At 32.8% G+C, this 15,010-nt stretch overlaps 1 protein-coding gene across 6 annotated transcripts in view; it reads right to left on the bottom strand.

The window, feature by feature from the left end:
* Nucleotides 1-6,544, bottom strand: part of LOC140062269 (sugar transporter SWEET1-like) — a 37,269-nt gene extending 30,725 nt beyond the window's left edge. For 3 of the 6 annotated variants that reach the window (XM_072108407.1, XM_072108403.1, XM_072108408.1), the window contains exons 1-3: nucleotides 6,475-6,523; nucleotides 286-457; nucleotides 16-167 (exon numbers count right to left, since the gene is read on the bottom strand). The gene's annotated coding sequence lies outside the window, so the exon portion shown is untranslated. The other 3 variants (XM_072108404.1, XM_072108405.1, XM_072108406.1) reach the window with 3 other exon arrangements.
* Between the last annotated feature and the right edge of the window lie 8,466 nt (nucleotides 6,545-15,010).

Below are 15,010 nucleotides of genomic sequence, written 5' to 3'. Positions count from 1 at the left end.
TTAATACACATGTACCTGTATATTTTGAAATCTTTTTTGACAAGCCTCTCAATTCACCACTTGACTATTGGCCAAAGCAAACACTTGTTTTCAAAGACCAAAGTCTATGTGAAAGGGAAATTGTATTGTTTGTGGTATAGTTGAGTTGAGTTCCAATTGCTGTTGGTCTACAGAATGTGAAAAAAAAACAAATTTTTCAAACCAAACAGTAATTACAGTAATTACTTACAGAAAATGTCAAATCTGAATGCCACTTGGCCATTCTGAATGTTTGTGATAACTGACATGAAGGGTTTGAATGTTACTTTACGCTTGAAGTTGAAATAGATGCATTTTAGCTAGGTCTGTGTGACATCCCTTAAATTGCTACGTAACGGCATCAAGTCATCAGAGGGTATTTTTTTATAAATTTCGATAGCCAAATCTTTGTTGAGTATTTTCACTTGATACAAATGACCTATGTAAATAATTGGAGATTTGCACTTTAGTCAATGTTGCTATTAAAAGCAATTAAAAATGCAAAAAGAATAAAATAAAGACACTGGAATAGGCAAATAAAAAAATATACAGCATAGCAGGATTTTGACAGATATATGGCGGATATACAGGAGTCATTAGAAAGTTTCTGACTTTTATACAAATTTCAAAGGCTTTGCCATTGAAAAGTGAGACATCATTGAACGATACAAAAAGTTTAACATACTGGACTTCAGACACAAGATGATTTTGAGAAAGACTCACTAAGCAAACAAACTTTTCAATTGAACTTCAAATCACATTCTACTTAAAACATGTTTAATAAAAATTTTATTTAAAGCATGTTATCCCATTAAAACACTAAATTACAGTAAATATTTAGATCGAGCGTGGAAATGGCTATTGCATGCTTTCAATTGATCTTTCCAAATGAAAAGAATTAAATAATCAAGTTAACTGTTTCGGTCATAAAGAATGCATGTTTATGGTTAAAGTTGATCAAATCAGTTATTTTTGCCAAGAGGAAATGATATTAAAACTAAATATTAAGTAATCTTATTATTTCTGTATAGTAGCACATACAACTTCTGAGAGTGCTTCAACTCTCATTTGAACAAAAAATATATATTTTTTTTAAACAGAAAGCAAAGGTGATTTGTTTATAAAATCAAAAGAAATTTAATATTATTTTGGAAGCTGGGTTCTCTCCTTCCTTTTATCCATTTAAAAACTGTTTTGTTTTTATAATTTTTTTAAATTTACATAAGACTAAAGAGTATTACATTTTACTCTAATCCATTCTTAAAAAGACAATTAGCAGATAAAGTAAATTTCTCCATAGAATAATTTTGCATAATAGTAGGTAGACATGGCATAGAATATATTATATATTACTGTATATTAGAATATTTTATTATTTTATTATTTTATTATTTTATTTTTATTTATTTTATTTCACATACATCCAACAGCGATATCGCCCATTACAGGATGATTCAAATATAAATATTCAAAAAAAAAATAAATACATTAAAGATTAAAATATATATAGTTATATAAAATTACTCAATAAAATCTACAATGTTAACGATCAGAAAATCAAAACAAGAACAATAAAACCAGTTAAATAGCACTACCTTAATTTTTAACATGAAAATATTGTTATAGAAAATGTCAAAAGTTTTATCGTCGTGTAAAATCATATTATATTTATAATTATATTGAAAGGAAAGTCTATAAATGAAAACATTTTTGGTAGCATTAACTTGTAAACTTAAAACAGCCTGATTATTTTTTTGTATTGTTATTTCCTGTTACTTATTCTTTAAAAGCATTTTTCTCAAAACATTTTTTTTCAGCATTTTAAAATCTTGGATTATGTAGTTTCAGTATTTGTGAAAATCTCAATTTTGAAAATTCCGACTTATGTCTGATTTCCCTTTAAAAAATTTAAAAAGGGTTGAAAATCACAGGGTCTGGGTGTTAGATGTGTACTGAGCATGTTTTGTCCACCTTCCAAAACATAAAAGTAAAGTCATAGCAAAGATCATACTACTAGAGTTTTATTTTTTTATTTTTTCATTACACATATTATAAATTAATTTTTAACTCTTATCTTCCACCAGAAACTCCTGCTGCAAGAGTGAACTGATTGACTCAAATCCATATGGCCTCAAAGGATATTAAACCTTATTATAACTTAGTAATTATAATTAAATGGTAAATGAAAAACACTAATGGAAATTTCAGTACGCCAAAATTTGATTTAGGTTGATGGTGATAATTCTATAAGTCGATATACCTCTGTCAAAATAATTTACTATAATTGAAGAAAAAATTATTTTCCAATTTATTCCTAGCTTTAATGAACATAATTGCATAGAGGCAGTACTGTAGTAATCATATCATCTAGATATTTAATACATTATAAATCCCAAAATGCATCTGGATGAGTGAGGTCACATAAAAAAAAACACAAATTATGATCAACAGATTATGGCATTCCTACTTGTCCTCCAATATAAATGTTCTGTTCTTGATCTGTTAAAATCGTTTATTTCAAACATATCCTTGAAGTTTGATTGGTTCATTTTGAATCATGTGCAAATTGGCTTGTTTGTTTAATTTAAAAATACTGAATACTAATCACATTAATTCAATTGATTGGCTGACGTAACCTGTGTCTTTTATTCATCATCTTTATCCAACATTGCCTATAGAAGGATAATTTTTGTGTAGGTTTAGCATGTCGGCTCTGTAATGCTGTTCTGGTAATGGTAGGCCTTTAGCTAGCTAGGACTAGCATAGGCCTACCTAGTTCTAGTAGTCGGATCTGCTTACCTGCCTCCCTACCCTACTAGGTGGTAGCTGATCACTCTGGCCACCATTCACTGGAATGAACCGTTGGGCCTAATAGCCAAGTGAGTTCTCGGCATACTATTGTAACAAAATTTCGTCCTTCTCAAGTTCGTTCCCTTTGGGGAAGTCTGCGGCTTGAACCAATCTCACTCTTACCAAAATAAACAAATACAAGAAACTTATTTTGAGGTGTCTCCGTTTCATTTTGTTTCGCCAGATTAATGATTACAGCAGAAAATTAGAATTATGATTAATTAGGATCTTTAACCAGCATCACCAGTTTCTGCACAACCACAAGCTATCGGGCGGCATAACCACCAGCAACTGCGTAACCACCAATAACGGCGTAACCACCAGCAAAGCAGTATCACAACCAACAACGGCGTATCCACCAACAACTGCGTAACCACAAGCAACAGCGTATCCACCAACAACAGCGTAACCAACAACAACTGCATATCCACCAACACAGTATCACAACCAGAGGGTGTACCACTGGCTAACTGTATCTCAAACAGTAACACAACCAGTAGGCGTAACCTCCGGCTAAAGCTATATCTCAAACAGTAACACAACCAGTAGGTGTAACCTACAGCTCTGCTGTATCTCCAACATTAACACAACCAGTAGGTGTAACCTCCGGCTAAAGCTATATCTCCAACAGTAACACAACCAGTAGGTGTAACCTACAGCTCTGCTGTATCTCAAAAAGTAACACAACCAGTAGGCGTAACCTCCGGCTCTACTATATCTCCAACAGTATCACAACCAGTAGGTGTAACCTCCGGCTAAAGCTATATCTCCAACAGTATCACTACCAGTAGGTGTAACCTCCGGCTAAAGCTATATCTCTAACATTAACACAACCAGTAGGTGTAACCTCCGGCTAAAGCTATATCTCCAACAGTATCACAACCAGTAGGTGTAACCTCCAGCTAAAGCTATATCTCCAACATTAACACAACCAGTAGGTGTAACCTCCGGCTAAAGCTATATCTCCAACAGTATTCGTAGCCGCTGGCTCAACTGTAGCTTAAACAGTAGACACAACAGCTTAACTGCCATCTTTTTCTTATTATCTCTCCTGTTTATCACGCAGCTCGAGTTCACCCTCCATTACCTTCCTTCTCCAATCTCTCTCTCCGTTTTTCTCACGTCCGTTCTCCTCTTCTCCTCCTGCCTAACTCTCCCTCCATCTTTTTCTTCTACCCCAAAATCATTACACTATTATCACACACATACCGAGTGTAATACTGTATTGTGTTGTACAAATTAACCAAATGATTGATCGCACACTACGGGACATGTCACAACAAATATGGTCTGGGACCAAAATCGGTCCAGCCGGATTAGCTTTGACTCTAAAGTTGTGGCCAAAAGCAGGCCGCCACTGCCAAAATCGGTCCGGGTTTTTCTTCTGTCGATTTTAATTTAAAAAAATATCCCATGATTATATATATATTATATAAGCCTTCCTCAGCCTTAATAAATATTGGATAATTGTTTTATAATAATTGTATTGAATTGATATTGATTGATTAACCATAAATAAGTAATAAATTAAATTGTTTTAACATCATTGGGAAACGAAGATGTTAAAAAAACAAAAGAACAAAATGGATTAAAAAGAGGCAGAGATACATTGTACCATGGAGTAAAGAATACTTATTCTTATCTCCATCCATGATTGTACACAAAAAGCCCAACAATTGTTACTAGGCTAGGCCTAATTACTGATGAGTTACTACTAATAATGATAATAAAAAAAACAGGCTTAACTTCGTGGACCCGGTCGTCTTTTATTTATTTTTAGATTGGGCCCCATCGTCTAATTATGTTGAGCCCGAACGTCCACGTGGGTCATTCTTCAGTAAGTGTCTAATTTCAGGTTTATAAAAAATCGATTTTAAAATTTGCATTTTTTAAATTTTAAAAGTTTATTCAGATAAATGAACATGTATTACATGGCAAGCGTATGTTTGGCGCAATCTTTATTATATATTTCGTATTTTATTCGTATTTATAAATACATGGTTCTATATTACTGTCATTTCCGTCACCTTTATGGAATATACAAAGATAGAAAAAATAACGGTTTAGGAATTATAAAATTATTTCCATTATTAATTCTTTGATACTATATATTATTTTTGTCTCTATTCATCAAAAAATGATTGTTTTAACATTTATTAGTATGATGTTATACGTTCAAAACCATTTACTATTCCAAAAAATAATAATTTTCAGAAAATAGTATGACTGTCACTGATGTTTTACAAAATTCTGTTGAACTAATATTACTATCCATTGACATAGTAGAAGAATAATGTTTATATTTCAATATACCACATAATTGCGTTCATTACTTAAATATTTTAGGATTTAAAAGGATAAAATATCCATGTGACGGAGATGAAACCGTGACGGATATGACGAACTTTAAAAATCATGTGACGGAGATGACTTTAAGATATGATTTGATTATGTTTATTGACCAGAGTCACATAGATATACAATGTAATAACATAATAAAGATATACAAAACAAAATGTACAACAAAAAAAGGCCCTGGCAATAACAAAAAGTCATATCCGTCACAGGCCGTCATCTCCGTCACAACGAAACATTGGGAAATGTGACGGAGCTGACCGTGACGGAGATGATGTATTTAGCATTGGACAGCCTAGGATCACATCGTAGGCATGTCTGACAGCGGAGACGGATTGCATACTTCTAGATACCATGAATAACTTGTACTTCCAGTTGAAAAAAAACAGAAATTATAATTATTTAATGAGTTCTATACCGTTCGGATATGACATTCAATAAAGGTACGCAACTGTAATTTTTCTAAAACCTCGTTTTATTAGCCTTTTTCCTCTTTTATTGAAAATGATGTGCGGCTAGTTTTATTTCAATATCTTCGCATGTTTACAACGCACAGTCAATTTCTTTCCCCGCCGTTCATTAAACTGTAGACGGCACATTTAAATTATGTGACGGAAATGACACAAAACTGCGGGACAAGCTTTTTCCAAACAAAAACTTTAAAGTTTGAGATTTAATGTATGTAGAGATGTATTTCGAAGAATATAATCGCATGAAATCATGATTAACTAACTTTTTACAATATTTTCGATAACAAAAGTCCTGTTATCAAATATATACGGCGATCATAAAATTGAAGATGTACGATCGGGACATAGGATTTTATCAATATCAATGTTATTATCTTTGTTTTATGTAATTAATTATATTTACAATAATGTTGATTATGATTTAAGTCAAGAATTTTTATTTTTTAATGATGAATTTTCAGTCTCTATCCCACCAAAGTATCGGGACACGATTTTAGACACTTACTGAAGAATGACCCACACGCGCTGCTACCCGATCGTCTTGGAATAAGCCCGATCGGCTCTCAATAGAACCGCGGCCGAAGTGATCGGTACACTGTATTCAGCTAGGCCTAGGCTAAGCTAGGCCCCCTAGTACGTATCCAATCATTTCGGTCGCGTAATAAGAAGGCGCCTCACAAGAAGATTCTATTGACTATGCTACCATTGAAGTTATGTTCAAATCGACAGACTGATGCATAATAATAATAATATTGCATATATCAAACCCATTTAAACTTACCTCTTTTCTACAAAGAAATAAGAGACAAACTAGCTAGATAGGAGTATGCCTAACCGCCTATTAGTAGCTGTCAGCTGAGAAAGTTTGATTACATTGATGTTCTAACGCAGAGCCATATAGCGCCCTCAATTATTTACTAAACTTTGGAAAATGGTGATGGAATTGTTTTGGCAGGGAATTGAGTAAACTGACTTTATTCATAGATTACATTGCTTTATGCTATACTCAACTACTCTGTGTTACTGTTGCTGTTATTGTAGCTGTCTTCCTCTGAAGACACATGGTCGTAGTATTTAACGAATATATAATAGTACCCGTTGCTGCTGCTGATATTTACTCGAAAAGTTTATACAGTGCTGAAATTCAAATTCATGTTTAAGTCGAGGAATCCATTAAAAAAAAACTATTATATTTATATATATGCGATATTTATGCAATCCTATTACTTGATGCATATATGCTTATGGTGCTGATTGGTGCCTATTATGTGTCATAGAATATACTCTATACAGTACAGTGTACTGTATATCTATATACAGTGTAACATAGGTGAAATTACAAGAACCACACCATGTTCTAATGTTTTGGTATGATGACGTTGTCAAAATAAATTTGAAGATCACAATTTCGAAAGATAATTAATTCAATTGGCCATACGCTGAAGGTAAAATTACTCGACCCACGTTATTCAAGTTTTTACGCGTGATGACGTCATCATAATGAAAATGGTGGCAACTTATAATAATGATAATTTTTTAGCAAGCACATACTAATATGTTAGCGAAAATCAGGCTTAAATAACGTAGATGCGGTCTAGTAATTTTGTTTATTTTATTTATTTCATTTATATGTAATTTACTTTCTATGGACCAGATTCTCCGTCAAATGTGTACATGAATTCATATCTACAACAACTAAATGGCTTCCCGAATAAGTTAAAAAAATTGGGGGTTGACGAAACTTCTGAAGAGTTATTTTAATTTTAAAAATGCCTTATTTTTTAAAATTTTTAGCACTTTTGTACAATTAATTTACGCATTCTTCCATATTTTACGTGCGCGTGCGTTTGATTGGCTACTATTTTTACCCTTTACCTGAAGTTTATGTATAGTAAATTTTATTGATAATGTGATAAAGAGTTATGGAGATATGATTGATAATGTGATTTCACAAAATGGCGTATAAATGACGTCACGGATGTGTGATCACGCTGAAAAGCAAACTAGGATTAAACTAAATTATTTTGAAGATATTGTGATATTGTTTTGATTATTGATACTTAACTTTTTGAGATAATTAGCACCCAAAGTATGTACAGAAAGAAATAAATAAAAAAGAGTTCATACAATAACAATAGGTGATCATTTTGTTCTAAATGATCACCTAATAATGGAAGAAGAGTGAAACTATACTCTTCCCTGTTAAAATGAACAAATGTGAGCTTATTGCAAGAAAAGAGAGAGAAAACAATAGCATGAGTTACGGTACATACATTACATTGATGTAAAATATGAATTTTTACTTAATGAATACATTCTAATGAGCTTTCATTCTTTTGATAGATATAAAGAAAGTGCGGATGTTTATGTTGCTGTGATGCCTTATATTTTGGGGTTTCTTTAATGGATTCCTCGATTTCTACATCAAATAACACGGTTTCAAAAGGGCTTCCTATAATCAGCACTACATTGGTATTACCAACATAAGAAACAAAACCACGCATGAAAAAATATTATAGTCATTTTACTTTTTACTGTTACTATTACACCTGTAGGCCTACTATGATCGCAGTTTTAATATTACCGAAAATAATGACAAAACCTTCAATAAAATAATTCAGTATAATATAAATGATTAACCATCAATAATCATTATATCTCATTAAATGATCTTCTCTTTAAAAAAAATACCTGTATTTCTTCAATGTTTCATCATTTACCGTTTATTTTTTGTATTATTCAGGAAGTAAATGGCGAACGATATTAAACGATCTGGAAAGAAAGATAATTTCCTGTTCTTTCAGGAAGTCAGTACTATTAGCTCATAACAGTTTATTGCGCACCTAACCACATAGAATCATTCTATTCCTTTTGTAATAATGTGTATATAAAATTGAAGAAGAAAAAATGTTTCAAGTTCGCAATAAGGTTTATTATAATTAACGGCACAACGACATTGATATCGTTATATTATAATCATTCGCAGTTATATGACCCTCGAGGGAATAGTTATACCATATAATAACAGATTGTGCTTTCCATTTTTACTAATATTACAATATTATTATGTATTACTATCGCTGGACTGCGGAGCGTTTCATGTTCGGATGTTCAGAGAATTGACACTTTGGGACACAAAAGTGTGTTTCTATTATTTACTTCATTATACAACTATCAGTTTTGGTTTGTGATATTTTTTGCCATAATGACAAAAGTGAGTAAAACTGTATTATTTCTGGATGAATATATACAATACACGTGTACAAAGTCACATTTTTAGTCACGTGAAAACGCGACTCTATAGCTCACTATCTCGGTCGGTTGGTTGGTTGGTCGGTCGGTAAACACTAACTCAAATTTGCGCACGCGACTGCAGCCATGTATATGAACTTGTTTTTTATCTGCGTGTCATGTCGATTGATCTTACCATCACGCTGTAACACGAATATGTCCATGGTATCACAACCCCCCATTAACCCTTCCAGTGTTTTTTTTCATAAGCGGATCCATTGGATAAAAAATTTATGCAAAAGATTGAATAGGTTGAATATTAAGGAAAAAGTTCATCACGTTTAGGCCAGTGTTCTCTATCAAAATCATATCTTTCTTGTCTAAAGCAAAATCTTTAAATGCATAAATATTATAAGAAAATACAACTGCCTATAAAGTCCTCCGATATCGATTGCTTACATTTTCAATTCGATTTAATGAAAATAAAATTATGTTAAAATTGTTTGAGATGATTAGTATTTGTATCGGCATCCATTAATCAATAGCAGACGATAAACGATTTTGTGAATTTACAATTTACAATCCAGGCATGATACTTTAGTTAGTAGGTACTCATAAGATTCATCATATTGAACATTCTAATTCACTCAATTTTTTTTCTATATTGTATAGGCCTAAACGTTTATTATAGTAATGTATTGTGCATTCACCTTCAGTTTTTGTTTAGTTATATTTGATGCAAATTCGATTTTTGTTTCTATTCATATTCTTGACAATGGTACGGTATTAAAAACGGAATGTTGGCAATCTATATATAAATTTAGGTAAAGGCAACATTAAGTAAATCACGCGTTACTTCTAGAATGTTTACTCGATGGTATATAAAGTTGGTTCGTACTTTCGGTACTGATGATTTAACTACCTGATGTAACCCTGTTTACTAATTAAATTAAGTTAGATAATTGATTATTGACAATTAAAACGAATTTAGTTCAACGATTTGCCCCAAATAGGGGTGTTTTCCGATCGTGGTATCACTGTCTAATGAATGTCCATCATGAAAAATACCCGCACACAATAATACGTCGAGGATGCTTCGCATTTACATATCTCCTTCTACGATAATTGGTTTTAATACCTGAAAACCGTTTGAACAGCTCGAGTAGAACATCGTAATGTTTGAAAAAAATATTATTTTGATAGATTTAGTGTTTATAATAATTTTAAAAAAAAACGTCCTAAGCAACACCATAAGGAATTAAACTATTCATTAATTGACATTAATCAAGTCAAGTAACAAATATAGTTTAACTTTAAATAGACCATATATGCATAAACATCACACAGGCACAGAATAAATTCTACTAAACGGCCCGATGATATACTAACAAGGCCAACAGCCATAAGTCGCGTGCTCAAACGCATAGTGATACCGGACCGACAGACAGACCGACAGACCGACCGACCGACCGACAAAGTGAACTATAAAAAGGAAATAATTAAATTGAAATGATAAAGATGAGGAAATCTGTGAGAATGAAAAAACCGAGATACGAACTTCTGATTGATATGCCACCGTTTTTTACAATTATTGTTTCAATACACACCGTACATGTATGCCTACAATTATCAATGTAGAGATAATTTTATTTGTCGTATTTTTTTTAATTTCTTTTCAATCGATTTTTACTAAACCTTTGTATTATTTGTAAGAACACATGTTCTAGCTTCAGTCGTTTGGATAGTATTAATTTTAATTATTCTATATCCAGTATAATTCCACATGCTCGTTTATTTTGCATTTGTTCAATTACTAAAAAATTAGTAAATATAATGTAAAGCTTTCAGGTAAAATATATTTTTTGATTTATTGCTCTGATGAATGGAAATGAAATTTAGCCACATTACTGTAATTATTTATACAGTATAATAAATCTAAATGCAATACAGATCTCTTGCTTGTGATATGGCATATTAACATTTTTATATCAGTATGGGATTTGCAAACTAAAAACGAATATTGCTTTAATTGTGTAAGGTAATTAGCTGATTTGTTTTTAAAATAAAAAAGAATTTTTTTTTTTTTTTTTTTTTTTTTTTAGAACTATTAAAAATGTTACATTTCTTTTATCGACATTATTATAAACTATATCAACGTGTAGGCTTAACGATATATTATCACCCCCTAAAACAATGTAAGAACAATTTTGACATATCTAATATGTATTAACTTTGACCAAAAAGTAGATCGAGACAAAACATATTTACTTTGGTAACCTCTTCAGTACAAAGTCTGTTCTTAGAGTGGGACTATGTATATAAAATACATCAACCACATTAAGCAAACACAAAAAACAAAACATATATTTCAAACTATATTTATAATTAGGAATTATAGGGTTCTGCTGCGGTGATGTAACCGAGGGCTCTTAATGATCAGTTTCTTCACAGGAACTAATATATCAAATTAAATCAACATATTCTCCAAAAAAGTACAACTATAATATTGTATAAAGTCTGCGATTTTTAAGACGCGAAAAACGGCAAGTTGTCAGATGATGAATGATATCTTGATACAATCTTGTGCATCGGGTGGGAGTTGTGTGTACACGTATTAAGTTGTAGTTAGTTGGTGGAATTATAATTCAACATAAACCTTAAGCAAGAACGAGTAATAGCACGTAAAAGTCAACTGGTGCTTAGCTCGTAGCTAATTTTAATTGGGTTTAAGTCAAACAAACATGTCATTAAATTGTATTTTCTATCTTTTATTAACTATAACCAATCATTGTTGTACGTGTGACTTTGAAAATGATCTACAAGTTGTGCTTTGTTTCGATGAAAAGCTTTATACTTTCGACCTAGACGACCTATGACCTAGGATGATGTGTCGTAGATCGTCGCCTAGACTTATCTAGGACTTAGGACTTTACGTATTGATGTTACATCGGTCGTCGGCTGGACCTAGGATATATATTGATGTGTCATAGATCGTCGCCTAGACTTATCTAGGATCAAGTACCATATTTTGTATTGATGTGTCATCGGTCGTCGGCTGAACCTAGACGACCTAGGACCTACTATAGGACATGTATTGATGTGTCGTAGATCGTCGCCTGGACTTATCTAGGATCTAGGACCCTACGTATTGATGTTACATCGGTCCTAGGATATACATTGATGTGTCGTAGATGGTCGCCTAGACTTATCAGGATCAAAGACCTTACATATTGATGTGTCTTTTGTCGTCGGCTGAACCTAAACGACCTAGGACCTACTGTATCATATGCATTGGTGCATTGAGAAACTATTAAAACAAACAATGTGTCGTAGATCGTCGCCTAGACTTATCTAGGACCTAGGACCCTACGAATTGATGTGTCGTAGAAACCACTATCCTATCCACTAACCAATATTCATGTCGCCGAGGGATAGAGTAAGAAAGCATGTCTTCCCTTCATGTGCATAATAATGAATTAACATTACTTTTTCCTTGATGGTCGGTAATCGCTCCCTAACATCGCTGAACTTTAAATTACTTAAACATTCTTAATTAGACACTCAATTACTAACATATATTCACTGTAAATACAAAGTATATGTTTTATATACGTTATAGTCTAATCAACAATGAGTTATAATTATCATATGCATTTTTATTTATCAGGAAGAGTAAGTAAATTTACAGTAATACTATAGTTCGATTCCCAAGTTCCCTCTTTCACTGCGTAAGTATACCGGGAGCAATAATATTACAATATTGCAACATTACCCATAGGAGTTTAATAACGACAATGTGTCAGGGAGAACAGAAATTCTAATTTTACTAATCGATACAGATGTAAAAATTGTATTTGCAATTACGAAGTTTTTAATCACAATTATAATTCATTCATAGTTATTATTCTTTATTTTACCATACACAAACCAACCACACCGTGTTACCAGTTATTAAGTGGAAAGAAACATATACTTGTCTGCGCATTCAGTAAGGTTAGGCCTATCTCTGAGTCTATATTAGTGATCGGTTTTCGCAGTGATGTTATACAGTGGTTTATGTAGGAAGTACACACAGTAGGCCTACATACTATGTAACGAAAACAAAACCTATCGACGTCGTGGCTAGACGTCAATGTAATGTTGATTTCCGATGTTTACATAACGTCACAACGATTCACCTTTCAAATAAAACTACAATCCAACGTATAATCGACGTCGTGACTGGACGTCGACGTAACGTTGATATACGACGTTGATATAATGACGTCGATCTACTTTTCATATTCAGCGTCTATTCAACGGCGTATCGACGTCAGGGTTGGACGTCAAACCAACGCATTTTCCCGCTGGTAAGAAACGGGATCGGTGTCAAAAGCCATGGAAGCTCTTCACCCGCAATTACTTATAGTGTGTGAGCCGATCAATTTGAACTTACCGCTCTTTCGAACCGCAATGTGGCTAATGATGAATTCACTAATAAAACTACAATCCAACGTATAATCGACGTCGTGACTGGACGTCGACGTAACGTTGATATACGACGTTGATATAATGACGTCGATCTACTTTTCATATTCAGCGTCTATTCAACGGCGTATCGACGTCAGGGTTGGACGTCAAACCAACGCATTTTTCCCGCTGGTAAGAAACGGGATCGGTGTCAAAAGCCATGGAAGCTCTTCACACGCAATTACTTATAGTGTGTGAGCCGATCAATTTGAACTTACCGCTCTTTCGAACCGCAATGTGGCTAATGATGAATTCACTTCTCCAACACTTTAAAATGGCTAAAATGCGATTGTAAGCTGCAGGATAATTGAAAGGGGCTAGATTAACAAATAGCCCTATAGTTTTAGTTTAGTTAGCTTACGATGTTGGTGAAAAATACAGTTAAGAAGGTTATGGTTCTCGAAACATAAATTATCTGTTAAAGTGGCATACGGTCCTTTTTTCTGAGATAGCGGGCATTATTGAAGTATGTGTGGAGTTCAGTTCCATCAATCAGAATCTACTATGCTTTATGCCAATGTTGGTGTAAATTAAGTCAACAAATTGAAGACTTTCATTTACGCTCCGTGATTCAGATCATAATAAAATTCACCTTGTCCATTAAACAAGATCATTATCCGACAATGTATTCATTAATCACAACAATAGTAGGTCGTTTTACCGTAAGCAATGTCTATTATCGATTGAAATGTTCGTTTTAAAATAAAGAATTCATCAACGAGAATAGAAAAAACCAAAAGCCACCATGGTTTTAATGGTCTACTCCTTTGGTCCAGATGAACAATCATTCATATTTTTAGCTGATTTTCCAAGCTATTCATTATAAATAGAAATGTCAATCAAACGTAAGGCTTCACGAACGGCAATTACCGTGCACATAACATGTATAATTAGCATTACTAATCCACAATTATAATAAGTAGGGTCTACGGACATAACAAAACACGAACAACAAACCAAGTTGTTTTCGTTACATAAATAGTGAAATTTCCGAAAATCTGCATCTTTACAAGTTTAATTTGATATCGCCCCTAAAATTAAGATAAACCAGTAGGCCTACCGTATACAACGCCAGATTCATTTACAATTTGCAGAAGTCACGTGCAAATCATGATTTGAGGGAAAGATATTATTTCTTCGACAATGGTATATACTAACATTATGTTTGAATAATTGTTCGAATTGTGTTCTTTTCCTGTATGTAAATGTAAAACACAATTTAACAAACTTACTAAGGGTTCTAGATTGTGACCGACAGGAATTTAATTTTCCGCTGTTTTATTTATTTTACAATTTAAGTTAAAGTTGACAATTTCATCTACTGTATCATTCGGTTTCCGGTATTGTTTCAATTAATGAATAAAGGACTAAAACAAAATATGAAACGTAAAAAGTTGTTGATAGTCCGTCTCCTCCCCACTTTCGAATTTTTTTCAAGCTGATTAAGTGAAACGGCGATATTAATTGAGAAAGTCATATAGTTATTTCAGGGAAGAGTGAAATTAAAAATTACTCTTCCCTAGTTATTTGTATAGAAAATCCAACTCAGATGTTATGTATTAATAATTAGTAATCTG

Source organism: Antedon mediterranea, chromosome 11 (assembly GCF_964355755.1).
Source record: "Antedon mediterranea chromosome 11, ecAntMedi1.1, whole genome shotgun sequence".
NCBI lineage: Eukaryota > Metazoa > Echinodermata > Crinoidea > Comatulida > Antedonidae > Antedon > Antedon mediterranea.
This window is presented reverse-complemented; position numbering and strand designations above follow the sequence as displayed.